At 34.9% G+C, this 14,304-nt stretch overlaps 1 protein-coding gene across 7 annotated transcripts in view; it reads left to right on the top strand.

The window, feature by feature from the left end:
* FUT9 (fucosyltransferase 9) overlaps positions 1–14,304 on the top strand; it is a 106,616-nt gene that overhangs the window by 43,739 nt on the left and 48,573 nt on the right. Inside the window, exon 1 of one of the 7 annotated variants that reach the window (XM_039729912.1) lies at positions 6,309–6,399. The exons of 5 other annotated variants lie outside the window; for them this stretch is intronic. The gene's annotated coding sequence lies outside the window, so the exon portion shown is untranslated. Of the gene's footprint in view, positions 1–6,308; positions 6,400–14,304 lie in introns of those variants that run through there. One more of the 7 variants, XM_039729931.1, reaches the window with a different exon arrangement.

The following is a 14,304-nucleotide window of genomic DNA, read 5'->3' as shown; positions in this document are numbered from 1 at the left end:
AACTTCTTTTAGCAACTCTGTCAACCTCAAAATAAAGAAGTTTTTTCTCATATTCAGATGGAAGTTCCTGTGTCTCAATTTGTGCCTACTGTCCCCTGTCCTGTCCTGAAAATGTGCTGTCTTAATTATTTTGTGCTATTAATTATGTGCTATCTTAATTAATTTAGCTCTAAATTAACCTTCAGAATTCCTGTGCAGTCCATTTAGAAGGTCACTAGAATACTAATGAATTCTCTTGTCTTCTTTAGCTATTCTGTGTACAGTAGGCCTTGTGGTCAGAAATGACTGAACTTTCTTCAAGACATTTACCTCAAAACAATTTTTCTTGTCAGAAATATGTATTACATGGTGTTGAAGGAAAGTACGTGTTTTAAAAGTATGAATAAATTCAGAATACTACTTATGAGGAACCTTCATTTTGTTTTCATGATGAAAATCAATTTCTCCTATTGAGTGCAGAGGACTATGACAAGATGCTAGTGGAAGATGGATTATATATAGATACATACAGAGATACAGATATGGATATAGAAATACTTCCATGATCCCAAGAGAAAAGGAGACAGGAGGATGGAAGGAATATCTCATAGCTGTCTGTGACATCTTGTTGTTGGATGTTGTTGAACATGTTGTTGTCCTGTCCCAATTTCATTCAAATATTTTGTTTCCAGATTGAGTGCCTGGGCTATGCCTCTAAGTTGATGCCTTTTCATGTTTTGTACCTTACAAAAACATTTCTCAGGTTCTTGTACATTCATGGGAATTTAGTGAAAGAGATTAGTTTCTTATCATGATGTACGGTTATAACAATCCCACCAAAATCCTATCCATCTTAAAAGAGCTGAAAATTCAGATTTATAGAAATGCAGGTAAAATGCTACAGCCTTATTCTGTGTCATTGTATCAGCAATGTGTAAATTAAATTATTCTTAATATGCTTTGCTGTAGTACAAAATGACAGGTTTTCTTCTAAGAATTACAAAGCGTTGTATCACTCTGTGCTGTTCCTGTCTATGTAGAGTGATATGCCTTTAAACTGCCAGAGTAAGATGTAGCTCATATTTTGTACACCAAAAGAATTTATAAAACTCCATGAAAAGTTGAACAGCACCATTTTGCCTTCATTTAATTGTAAATTATAGAATATGCCCTGGAAAAAAAAAAAAACGCTACAGAAAAATGTTGTCTGTTCTGGTTGATCATGAACCCCTATAGTGTAAATTCTGAAGGACTGAATTAAAAAAAATAAGCTTGAGAATATTATCTGATTAATTATTCTGAATTTTGTCTATGTTTCACTGGCAATTGTAATGTTACATGGCATCTGTAATAATGATTTGGGAAGAAAAATAGAATCAAAGAGATATCTTCTGAGAGCTGTTGCTATCAAGTATATTGAGAAATTTAAAGCCTGAAATTTGTGCAACTTGTGTAAAAAAGATCAAAACAAATTCCTCTTGGAAGAAAAAACAATTTAAGAAAACATCTTCTCATCTTATTATTTAGTAGTAAGGAAATATGTAAAAAGTTGTGCAACCAAAATGCACACGTGGTTCAATAATTTGAATATATTTTGATACCCAGTTTTAAAAAGCAGCTTCAGATGTGGTTATATCTCTAGAAGTAGCACTTAAAGCCTAATTAGAAAACATTGTCTCACTGTGAGCAAGAGCACTAACATCAGCAGCAGTAGCAGCTTAAGCCTTATAACTTATTATGTTTAGAAAGTTAATTATAGATAAAAGCTTAAAAAATATAATTATATTATTTTATACATATATATATATAAAAGCTTAAAACTTGTAACTCAAGCATCACTTTAAACCTTAAAAAACCTTACAAGCTTAAAACTAAAATTGCCTTCAGTCCTGAGCACTTGGTTTTGAAGACAGCGGTACTCAGAGAAGAAAAGAGCATATGCATCCCAGTGCTGTAGGGTAGCCATCTGTAGAGGTTCCCTGCTCCAACAAGCAAGCTCTGGAATGGGAAGCATCAGAAAGGCAACATCCATGTTAGCCAAATGCCTGAGTAACCATCACTGCAGATCAGGAAAGGAAAAGCACCTTGGGGTATTCTCTGCTATTTAAAGCATCATAGTAAGACCACTAAATAAAGGAGAGAGGTGAGTCACACGGACGTTTGATGACTTGCCACTGATTTCTCTATAACTTCTGTGGAAAACTAAGCTGAGGCCTTTCTCAGTACTGACCTTACTGTGGTCAAAATGAACATAACAATCCTTCTCACCTGCTAAAGATGCTCTGTTGCCAGTGCCTTTGTACTCTGGGATTCATAGTGATTGTACTGAAAGGTTGAGCTGATCTTCTCATGCCCTATTCTATTGAGTGGAAATATTCACATTTTGCTGAGCTTCTGAAAAATATAGTCCTGAAAATGAAGGGAAGATTGTAATGTAGGACACTAAGGCTACATCAGTATTAGCTAAACAAGCAAGTCATTATCATCATCTTACACTGGTTAGGTTTTAGCATGTTCCCTGCCTTAATTTTCTCTGCAGCTAAGTAATGTTGAAACATGGTTTGGAGTCTGGCAAAATACTGTGGTCAAAATGAACATAACAATCCTTCTCACCTGCTAAAGATGCTCTGTTGCCAGTGCCTTTGTACTCTGGGATTCATAGTGATTGTACTGAAAGGTTGAGCTGATCTTCTCATGCCCTATTCTATTGAATGGAAATATTCACATTTTGCTGAACTTCTGAAAAGTATAGTCCTGAAAATGAAGGGAAGATTTTAATGTAGGACACTAAGGCTACATCAGTATTAGCTAAACAAGCAAGTCATTATCATCATCTTACACTGGTTAGGTTTTAGCATGTTCCCTGCCTTAATTTTCTCTGCAGCTAAGTAATGTTGAAACATGGTTTGGAGTCTGAAACATGGCAAAATATGCAGAGTCAATTCAGCCAGCAGTATTGATAAATCTGCCCCACTTCAGGAGAAAGAGGTTTGTCCATGGCCATGTGACGTAGGTTATCCTCGGGCTCTGGCTTGGGTTTTGATCTATAAGTGTGACCCTAAATTCATTGCCATCAGCCATCTTTGTTTAATCAAATGCTTGAACTGGGCTTCAATATCTGACCTCAACTCTCTCCAAACCTGGGTTAAAGATCATTCACGCAGGAGGAATCTGGTCATGCTCATGGCTCTGACCAGAATTTTCATTACAGATTGCAGAGCATTTCTTGAAAAACAAAACAAAACATAGTAATAATTGAATGTGTTGTTTCACCAATTTGGTTTCTGAAAACTCATTATTTTCTTATATAAAAATATTGAATCCAAATTTGCTCCAAAGAGCTTCCTTTGGTTTTTTTGCTTCCTTTCCTTTGTTTCTGCCCTTGTTTTGTTTTGAGAGCAAAACATTTTTTTTACTTTTGAAATACAGGTTTTTTCTTCTCTCTGTACATATTTACACCAATTTTATTGTGCACAGGAGATAAAAATTTATTTTACACTGTTTTGATTTTTCAATCACAGATTATAAAATTCCAAGTATTACTGATCAGTCACGGCTCATAATTTAAACAAATAAGACAAAATATATAAAGTCTTGACTAATGTTATTTTAGGACTTAACATTTATACATCCAATGGTCAGAACCTGGCTTTCAAAAAAAATATATAAAGTCTTGACTAATGTTATTTTAGGACTTAACATTTATACACATCCAATGGTCAGAACCTGCCTTTCAAAGCTTTTGCAACACTACCATACCCTAACATAAGACTATGTTGAAGTCATAGATGTATGTTTACATGTGCACTGCCAAACATTATTCTAACATAAGAAATACTAGTCCAGTCTATCAGCTGCTTTCATTAATCTCCTACACTAAATTTAGAGCTCATTCCTCTAGACATCTCTGGTGCTGAGATGGTGTGTAAGGCCAGCATCTTTATCTACCAGTACTAGCAACAGACAGCATCCAAAACAAAGTAGAGCATTCAGCATAGCCCAGCATGCTGAATAAACAGAACACAGAATAAAAACAGAACTTTATGGAGTTTCATATCATCATGACCTTTAGATCTGACACTTCCCAATCCAAATATTGTGGAATTTATACAGGGCTCAAGGCTCTCCAAAAAATGGAGAATTATGAACACATCTTCACATTCATACTCAAACTGCATTTTCATATTAAAATGGTACTTACCAACATGCATACTTTAGTTTCATATTCATGTCTTTTATCAGTACACACATTTAGAAAGAGTATATCTCAAGCATAAGAGGTCAGTTCAGAAACTGAAGTTCTTAAACAAATTTGTTATTTTAACACTGCTAGGAATTTACCATGTCTGCTGAAGCAAAAGATTTGCCTTAGAGTATCCTAAAAGCAATTCTGTAGGCTGTGTCAGTTAGTAAATGGGGAAAATGAGGAGAATTCAACTTGGACATCAGAACAAAACAAAGATTTAAATGAGACTGAGATGAAATAATAAATAACGTATTTTAATTCATCAGTCATGGCAGTAGTTTAATTCACATCATATTCATACAACTAGAGCATTCCACAGCCTCAGAAGTATTGATCTCAAAGTTTTACAGATGTAGAACTTATATTAAACTTATTTAGAACCTAAATTCTATTTATTTCTCAGGCATCTAGTTTATTTGAAATTTACTGGTAATGTTGCAGGAGGAAATTGTGGCTGATAATGATATGCTGAAATTTATTATTTTAATAAAAATTTATTTGTCAAAATAAATGTTACAAAATGCAGTGTAAATTAATCCAGATCAGTTACACTTATAGCTGTTGGCTCTGAACTGGAAAAGAGCTTCAATAACAGTAAAAAGAACAGCACTGAATATAGAATACACAGCACACACACTGAAATTTAATTTTAAAGGATGAGTGGTTTCTCTCTCTGTTGGTTACCCTTTGGCATGTTCAACTAATGCACTTCCCTCTCTGCCTGACCCTTTTGCTGTTCAAGCTTTTTCTCCTGATGCAGAATGAAAACTGCAAGGCTTTTTGAATAGTTAAGTGAGCCTGTTTGACAACAAGTCTAAAATAATTCCCAATAATGCATATGATAAAGGCACTCCGCTTCTTTTAAGTTAGAAACACATATTCTGTATTGTAAGCCAAATGGAATTAATTTCTGATATTTCATCCAATGCACAGAATTTATTAGGCATTTAGCTTAGTGGGTATTAGGCTATTAACCTAAAGAACTTCAATTTTGATCCAAAATGAAACAGTCTAAAGGGAAGGTCTTCTTCTCCCCTCTTCTCCCCATGTGTTTACCAGTGCAAAGTGAAAAAAAAATGGACATAAACCAGCAAGGCTCTGATGTTTTCATACTAACTTAGCAGACTTGTGAGTGGTTACATGAGATGCAATATAGTGAGGACAATCCTGAGATTACCCAGGATACTGAGATTAATGACTGGCATTATATCTTGTGTCATACAATAAAATGGGAATAAAAAAGACCTACCATCATTATTACCATTGCTACTTAGAAACATGAAAAGTCTTGGAGCTTCATGTTTTCATGTTTTGAGGCTCAAACTGTGGGATCTGGACAAAACACCTAACTGAGAAAAACACATATACTTTTAAAAAAATAAATAAGAGAAAAAAGGGAGTGTTTCTAGGATCTTTCTCTACACCCTATAGCACTGGTTAAAAAGAGGCAAGAGATTGCCTAGCAGAGTTCCTAGAAATCTGCTATAGAACATTAATTCCTGGTTCATCTGTAAGTGCTTTAAATTACAAAGGGGTTTTTTGCAACTTTGCACTTATGAATGAATGGCCTGAATAAGTAAAGAACGTAAATGTGAATAAAAGTACAGGTGTGAATTGAAGATGAAGGATTGGCCCCTTATTTAATGAGCACTAAGTTAAATGAAGCCACAAAAAAAAAAAAGATAATTTTGGAGTCAAAATGCAGCAACAGATTGATGAAACGTGGCAGCAAAGTAGAGATGTTAAAAGGTGAAAAAGGAAACCTATATTTTCCAGTTGAATTGCAAAAGCAATATAGACAGGAATTACCCATATGTAAATTGGCCAAGAGACCAATATTAAATTTGTAATACTCAGGTTAAATTGAACCTCTTTCTGGATACACCTTTACTTGTTTTTACCCATTATTGAGGCACTTGAGAAAATTTACACTCAATAATTAAGTGCTCAGTAAATTGCTCAGTCTCTGTGACATGTTTTGGTCCAGAATTTGACTTAAAGAGGAAATAGAATTTCGGAGCTTTAAAAACAAGGAAGATTTGCTCTTGAATTATTTAACAGTGTTATTTCAATTAATAGGTCTTACTTGCTGGAACCAAAGTTTTGGAGCAGGTGCACAGAAGGGCTGGGACAGAGACCAGGCATTCACTCCACAGCTGGGGTTCACTGAACAGGTGAATAAATTCATCCTCATTACAGCAGAAAAGCAGAGTTGATTGCAGAGTCTGGATAGGTATGAAAATGCTTGTTTGCCTTCACAATATCAGGCTTTTGACCTGAAAGAACACAGGAAATAGGACTGGCCTAGATAAAGTCTTTTCTTTGTGTACTTTTTAGGTTACTGTCCTCCTGTTAAAAAAAAATAAATAAAACAACTAAATTGTTTGAAATTAAATATTACAGTTGTAAAGATTCCATATACTGAAAACTGCTCATCTATAACAGAATAAATACATTGCCAGATTTATGTATCCTTGTAATGTTTTGCTTTAGAATAAGAATGCTCAAATCAAACATTATTTCAGGCAGTATTTTGTCTTCATCGTATTGGCAGTCATTTATGATGCCTGCTCTTAGGGGACAATTTTATTCCATTCTCAGTAAACCATTTCTGTGAAAAACCTCAATAATCAGTCTGAAAGTGAAACACAACTCCAAGTCACTACATGGAGCTGTACAGAGTATTGATATGACAGCACACTTTAACTACAGAGAGCAATATGTTTGGAAATAAACTGTATCTTCTCCAGGAGCTATTTTCCTTGACACAGCTGTCTTCTTAAAACATGAAAATTAAATAATGCTGTGTCTTTGCACCATTTCTTTCTGGTTTTGTCATACAGATTAAAAATCTATGAGCACTTGTCACTATATTTATTGTTACTCCTTCAGTTCTAATTTCTTTTTGCCATTGCCAAGGTTTGTGCCCTTTCTCACTGCTATTAGGATTTTGCACATTTGCACACTGTCCATTCTACCAGCCAAACTTTCAGGTGCAGATTGTAGTGGTGGTTCTGCTGGCACGCTCTGCAGGCACCTCAACTGCTTCAAGATGGGTACTGTACTCTCAAGTTCTTCTCCTTTCTCCCATGACCTTTTCTTTCCTTTGTGATCTCCTTTTACATAATTCTAAAACACCTACAGGGCTCTTACTCTTTTCCTTAAAACCCCTCTGATCAGCCTGTTCTTCTGTGATGTCTGCAATAATCTCATCAGTCATTTATCTACTTAGTTATGTCTTATCTATTTATCTAGATTGCATAATAAATAATCCTGACTTGGATCTATCCTTCCAAACATTAGCATAGTTGTGATAAAATATGATCCTGTTATGCAGGAAACTCCTCTGCTTTTACTGTATTGTCCTTCTGCCTTCATTCCTCAGTCTTATATTCATTATGTTACATGTAGTATAATTTGTTGTATTCTCTTTGGGTAAGGATGTTTGTGGTTCAGCACAAATATTTGATCATTATTGAGAATCAAATTACAATATTATATAAGTTTTTGCAATTGGAAACAAAAATATATTTTAGCTTGTAAAGGCAAAAAAACATTTTCACTTATTTGAATTCCTCTAATTACAAATATCATGGTAAGGATGTATTTCGAAATACTTCTTACTCATTAAATAGTTTAATAACTTATTGAGTACTTGGAAAAAGTAGCAGCTAATATTTTCAGTCTGGAGAATAGATAGCAAAGAGAAAAAGCAACTATTTCAGGCCTTGAACTATACAAAAAAGTTATCAAATATTATATTTATAGGTTAAAAATTAGATATAGATTTACTCCTAAAGAGAAATATTTTCTGCTAATGGTGTAATAAATGTACATGCTGACAATCACTGAAACACAGGCATGAGAACAAAGGGATGATTGCATAAAAGTACGATCAATATAAATCACACAAATGTGATTTGAATGTACTTTGAATAATGAAAGATAGCAGCATCCTAAAAAGTGGGAGGAAAAAGGAACTAAGAAAAATAAATTACATAATTACAAGGTCAACTAGCAGAGCTGCAGGTATAGTAGCATTTTATCTGGGAAATGGCATGTGATCTTACAAAAGAAGACACAAATTATGGTACTTCAGAGGCCACTGTGAAAATTTTAGCATCAAACTCCAAAAAACAATTCAAAATCTTAAAACACTTTTGAAGTACTGCTTCATCTCATGGAGAATTTTCCCTTTTAGGATCACAAAATTCTAATCAAAATGCCTGTGCCTGCACATACTCCAAACTGTGTTAGGAATACAATTTCAAGGAGTAATTTTCATTTTAGTAAAGTATGTGCTGGGTCAGACAACAAATGTGTCTTTCCTTACTCTTTGCCTGCTTTTTTATTATTGTGGATCATCACTGGAATGTCTCTACCAAAATCTTGTATTCAGGAGGACAGGATCTGCCATCTCCCCCCCTGCATTGCCAAAAGTCTCTGTTATCCCCAGTGACTTTGAGAGAAGAAACATACGGAAAGAAAGGGAAACTGAGATATTTTGGACCATCACATCAGCAGTAGCCCCTGTCAGAATACCAGAACCCATGCACAAACTGAAAGTGAAGAAGCTATTGAGAGTCTGGGATAATTTGTTTATGACAGTACACACTGATGTCTCATCTTCCTCTTCTTTAAAGATGTTCATAGAATATAAATGAATGAAAAAAGGAAAAGATGATTGTTAGAGGTCTTAAAAACAAGAGCTGAACAGCATATATGATTAAGGTCTTCTGTGCAGGGCAGTTGTTTGCAAGTGTCTCTGTGGAGCTGTATTGTGTTTCTCCATTCTGAGCTGTAACTTTCTCATTATTCTGAGAATTTTATGTTTAAAAAGCTTTCTGTTCATATTGTATTATCCCAAACCCTGTCATATTGTTCTTTTTTAAAACCAGATTACATTCCTACTGTTAAATTTCAGCATCATATGGCTAAACAGTGTATCTGTTTTGGGCAGAATTTCTTTCCTTCAGATATGTGCCTGTCACTTTATTTTTGTTGAAGCATGATCCGAAATTCTCCTGGAGAGCTGGGCTAATACAAGGCCATCAGACACATGAGTTTATATTACACCCATGGCAGTAGGGCATTACTACCTATCCTAAAAAATTGGCACAAAGTTTAAAAGCTTTTTGCCTGAACATCAAACTTGGAAGAAGACACATCTTGTTTTAAAGTTACAGCAGGTCACTATTTTAGAAACCACCAGTCTGAGACAAATCACACATGGTGATTTACACAGACCAATAAAATCTGGGTTTCTCTAACTTGGTTTATTTCAATGTTTTCAAGAGAAAGCATACAGTATTTCTATAATATTTTATATGTGACACATAAGTAATTTAAGTCCCCATAAAAAGTATCTTTTTTTAACACTCCCTAGAAAAAAATCAATTCTTCTTATACTGACTAAATCTTAGTAAATTTTTATAATTTTCTGTCAAAATATATTCATTATTTGTGATATTTATGCACATTATCCTTGATTGCTTGATAGATTTTTTTTAATCCCAAGTTATATAGTTGGAAATCTTCTCACCTTTAAAAATAGATGTTGCCATATTTAATTCTTGAATGTGAAACAAAATTAATTCCAGTCTCAGAGAAGTGATACCTTTTGTCATTTTACAGTCCAGGAGATAACTCTTCAGCTGTAATTATATTTATATATATGTGTGTATATATGTGTGTATATATATATATATATATATATATATATAAAACTCTTCTGATAAAATATATATATTCTTGTATTTGAATATAATTCCAGAACTACAGTTTTAGTGTGACTTCTGAAGATAATTTGATATCTGGCTTTTTGTGTAACTTGCAAAGAATTACAGCTTTGTTCTTAGAATGAAACTAAGCAGTGGTCTGATTTGTGTACTTTTATGATTTCATACTCCAAGGGGATGCATTCCCCAATTAGAAATTTTTAACATCTTCCACAGCCAATTTAATTTGCACGTTTCTCATTACTTTAGGGTAGTCACAGTAGTTTCTTAATTATGCAGACTGTGGTGAAAGCATGCAGTTGTTAATGGAGACAGTGTTTAAAAGAGATCAATTCTGATATCAAAATATATTGAAAGGAATAATAGAGATTTTCCAGCTCTGAAAACTGAAACACAGGAAGGGAAATATAACAGCAATGATAGTTCATGTATATATATATATATATGTGTGTGCAACTTTTTTGGTACAATATGACATTGCCTTTTCCCTCCTTGGCCACCACAACAGCTGCTCTTTGCTGATGATGTTTAATTGCTCTGCTCTTTCATCTATCACTCTTAGACTCCTGATATCTAAGGGACAGTGACTGGAAGAAGGGCCATTCAGTATGGCCACCCTCCACACTGAATTTTTTCCATTTCTCTTTCAATAGGTTGTGTGCTTCTCCCTCATGCTATTATGTCTCATGAGATATTACAGATCCCATGAGGTCTTCTTTTAAGAGTGACAAATGCCAAGTCATGGATTGCAATAAAAAGGGAGACAAATGTGTAAAAAGGAAGGAGAAGGAAGCAAGGAATTAAAGAATAATTAGAGAAGAAATATGCGGTTCAAACATAGAGACAACTAGAACTTCCAAAAGGTAGAAGGAGGAAGGAAGACAGAAAGGAAATATTCACAATGTAAAAGGAAAATTAATAGACAAAGAAGATAATTTTAAACCATGTTTATTAGTGTTATGGAGACTCGTGATCCAGCACAACAAACATAAATGGAAACATGAATCCACTCCAAGTCATAAAATCTTTATAACCTTTGTTATAGTAATAATAATGTATATTAATATAAATAGTGTGTACAGATTTTAAAAGTAAATTTTCCAGATATACCATAACTGTCTTTGATTTCAAACATAATATTTTTTCAGCAGAGACTATAACCAGGAAAAAAAAATCAGTCAGCTAGGTATAAAATTGTTAACCCTGACAAAAGTAATTATAAGACAAAATTGATGTCTTTCTATTTAAAAAAATTTTTAATGGAAAATCAAGCAAAAAACCCATAACATTTATAGTTTCTGTAGTATGTAATTTCTTTACCTCTAAGGCTTTAGTTAAACTGGAAAAGACTGCCTTGCTTGCTGCATTGTTGGACATTTTGGATTAAATAAATTAGATTCAAAATGAAGCCTAAGGATAGTGCTACTGTATTGTCAGTCACTTGAACATTATTAAATTGCTTTTTAAAATGTTTTGGTAGCATATCCAGAATTCTGTATTTCTTGATTAAATAATAAATTGAATTGTTGAAATTAATCTTGTTCTAGGGTTCAATCCATTAAAAAGTTTTTCTGGTTTTTTTTTTTTTTCTTTTTGCTAGGACTTTTTGTTTGGGGATTTTTATAGGTTTTATAAATTATACAGGTAAATAAGAAGAGAGCTATATGAATTCTATGTGCAGTTCATTTTCCCTTGGTTAAGCACTGAATCATCATATTTTATTTGTTAGTGTTATGGGACATCAGTGAATGTACTCATCTTTACACATGAAAAAATGTGGAAAAGCAAACACTTAAGTCACTGTAACTGTGAGCAGAAAGAGCCTTACTCTTTTTTTCTTTCCTTTGAGTAGGTGGTACTGAAGTATTTATGAAGTCTGTGACACATTTAAACAGATGTGATATTAGGTATTAAACCTAGTGCTCCAGTGAATTTGATAGCTATAGTCCCCTCTGATTTCAGTTCAATGTAGTACTCTCATTTAAAACTTTCAGTAGATTACAGTTGCCTAGACCATGCAAGACCACCCAACTGAACTGGCAGTGTCATTGAGTAAGAATCCAAGAGTAACTGAGGCAGGAATGGACCTTATGACATTTCAAGTTCAATGTTCTGCTCAAAGTAGTTTCAGATCTGAGATCAGACTGGGTGCTCAGGTTTGTGTCCAGCTGAGTCTTGTAAATCTCCAAGGACAGAGACTACTTGACATCTCTGACCAGCTTGGCTGTCTTCAGAATGAAAAAATTTCTCTATTTTTTAAAGCTTATGTCCATCATGTCTTTGTCTCTCTCCATACACCACTAGAGAGGATCATGACTCAGGGACCACCTTGTAGGTGTGAAGAGCTGTTAAGTGTCCCCAAAGCCACCTCTTCTCCAGGCTCAAAAGCACTAGTCCCTCAGCTTCTCCTCACAAGGCATGCTCCAGCCCCTGAGCATCTTGCTTGTTCTTCACTAAATTGACTCCAGTCGTGTACTGGGGGACCCTTGCCACAGGGTCTGGGTGTCATCTGAGCACTGAAGAGTGGCGGTTAATAATTTCCCTTGGTCTACTGGCTGGATGCCCAAAGGCTGCTGGCCTTTCCTGCCAGGGCACAGAGCTGGCTCACATTCAGCTTCCTGTCTGCCAAGATCTTCAGCTCCTTTACAGAAGACCTGTTACCAAGTCATGATAAGGGGTCTTCTGCCCAGGTGCAGGACTTGGCATTTGTTGTGGAAATTTGCAACCTTTTCTTCTGGCCCTTTCCTCCAGCCTGCTTAAATCACTCTGAATCATAGCCCTGGCTATTAGCCCTTATCTACTTGCTTGGTCACCAAGGCAAAAAAAAATTCTTACCAAAAACACTTTTTACCAAGAAATACCTTAGTTAAACACAAAAACCTATGTAAGATGGTCATTCCCAAGTCAACCTAGCAGTGCGAATGGGAGAGCTCATGAAAGATAAGGCATTCTTAGTCCAAATTAACATAAAGTTTTATTGAAATGGTCTATTTGGGTGCACTCATATGACCTTCACTGCTCATTTAGTGCAACTTTGGCATTTTCTTTTCTTCTGAATAGGTATTCTTGAGAAGAACACATGATCTAAACCACCTCTGTTGAAAGCAGTACCAAGCTTGTTTGAATCTTCAAATAATACCTTTTTCACTCTTTCCTGATATACTAAATCCCACTCATAGTTTTTTTTTTTAAGTGCCAGAAATCCTGGAGCCAGGATTATCTTTAGCAGACAGGTACATTCATAGACATGCTGTGCTTTTTTCTTTCACTAGAGCATACAGGGATTTTCGTGTCTTCAAGAGAAAAAAGTAAACATATTTCTGGCTTTCTTCCTCTCCAGATGTACCAATCAAACTCTGTAATTCATATGCTAAACGAAGGGCTGCCCTTTTGGAGGCAGGTATTTAAACCTCTTCATCAACTCACACACAAGAAAATTTCTTCAGTATTTTATTTATATATTCATACATAAATATGAATATATTTCATTTTGGGTCAACAAAAGAGTTTCTTTCCAATTGGATGGCAGTGTGTCTGTGGTCATTAGGGTAAGAGGTCATTCATCTGTCCTGAGACAATGGCAGATGAGTCAGTCACTGTGAAGAGTGAGTAAGGTTCAATACTTTCCACAGCCCCATGCATTGAATTAGGCTGAATGAGTATCTTGTATATATCCTGCCCCATAAGCCACTTAGCTCCATAGACATACATGATCCTTACATTTTCCTTGCCCAGTGTGATAGGGATAACCATGGAAAAAAAGAGGATATAGACTGAGGCCAGCCACTATAGCAGTTAGCATGGCCAATTATTTCTCCCAGCTCCAGTTTAACATTAATATGCTGAATTTGAAATTAAAATCTAATTGTGTTGTCTCTATCACCTGTATTCAATTGCTGCCTTTTCTATTTCCATTGCTTTCAAATGTTAGTCAGCCTACGGAGGTCTTTTAGATCATCTTGGAATGAGATCACTGAGCTGCCAATCCCCGAAAACCCCTATTATTCCAGTAACATTTCCCTGCATGACTATAAAGCATGCCCACATCCATTGCTGTCTTTCATCCTCAGTCACTGATTAGCGATAGATTTCTTTTACCTTTTTGATCTTTCTCATAAATCAATGCCTCCAGGACTCCTTATCACTTTGTTTCCATTTCATGGTCTTGCTCTCTTTTCATCAATATTCTCTGAAGCCTTCCTGTCCAGGAATGTGTCCTCCCACAACTGCTACAAAGAGGCATTGTCATTTTTTTCTGCTATCTGACAATGCCTTTATAAACACAGACCATGTTATTTTATTTTAATTTAATTTGTTTATGACTATCTTAGTCTGAAAAGA

Source organism: Passer montanus, unplaced genomic scaffold (genome assembly GCF_014805655.1).
Source record: "Passer montanus isolate IOZ18808 unplaced genomic scaffold, ASM1480565v1 scaffold11, whole genome shotgun sequence".
Lineage (NCBI taxonomy): Eukaryota > Metazoa > Chordata > Aves > Passeriformes > Passeridae > Passer > Passer montanus.
This window is presented reverse-complemented; position numbering and strand designations above follow the sequence as displayed.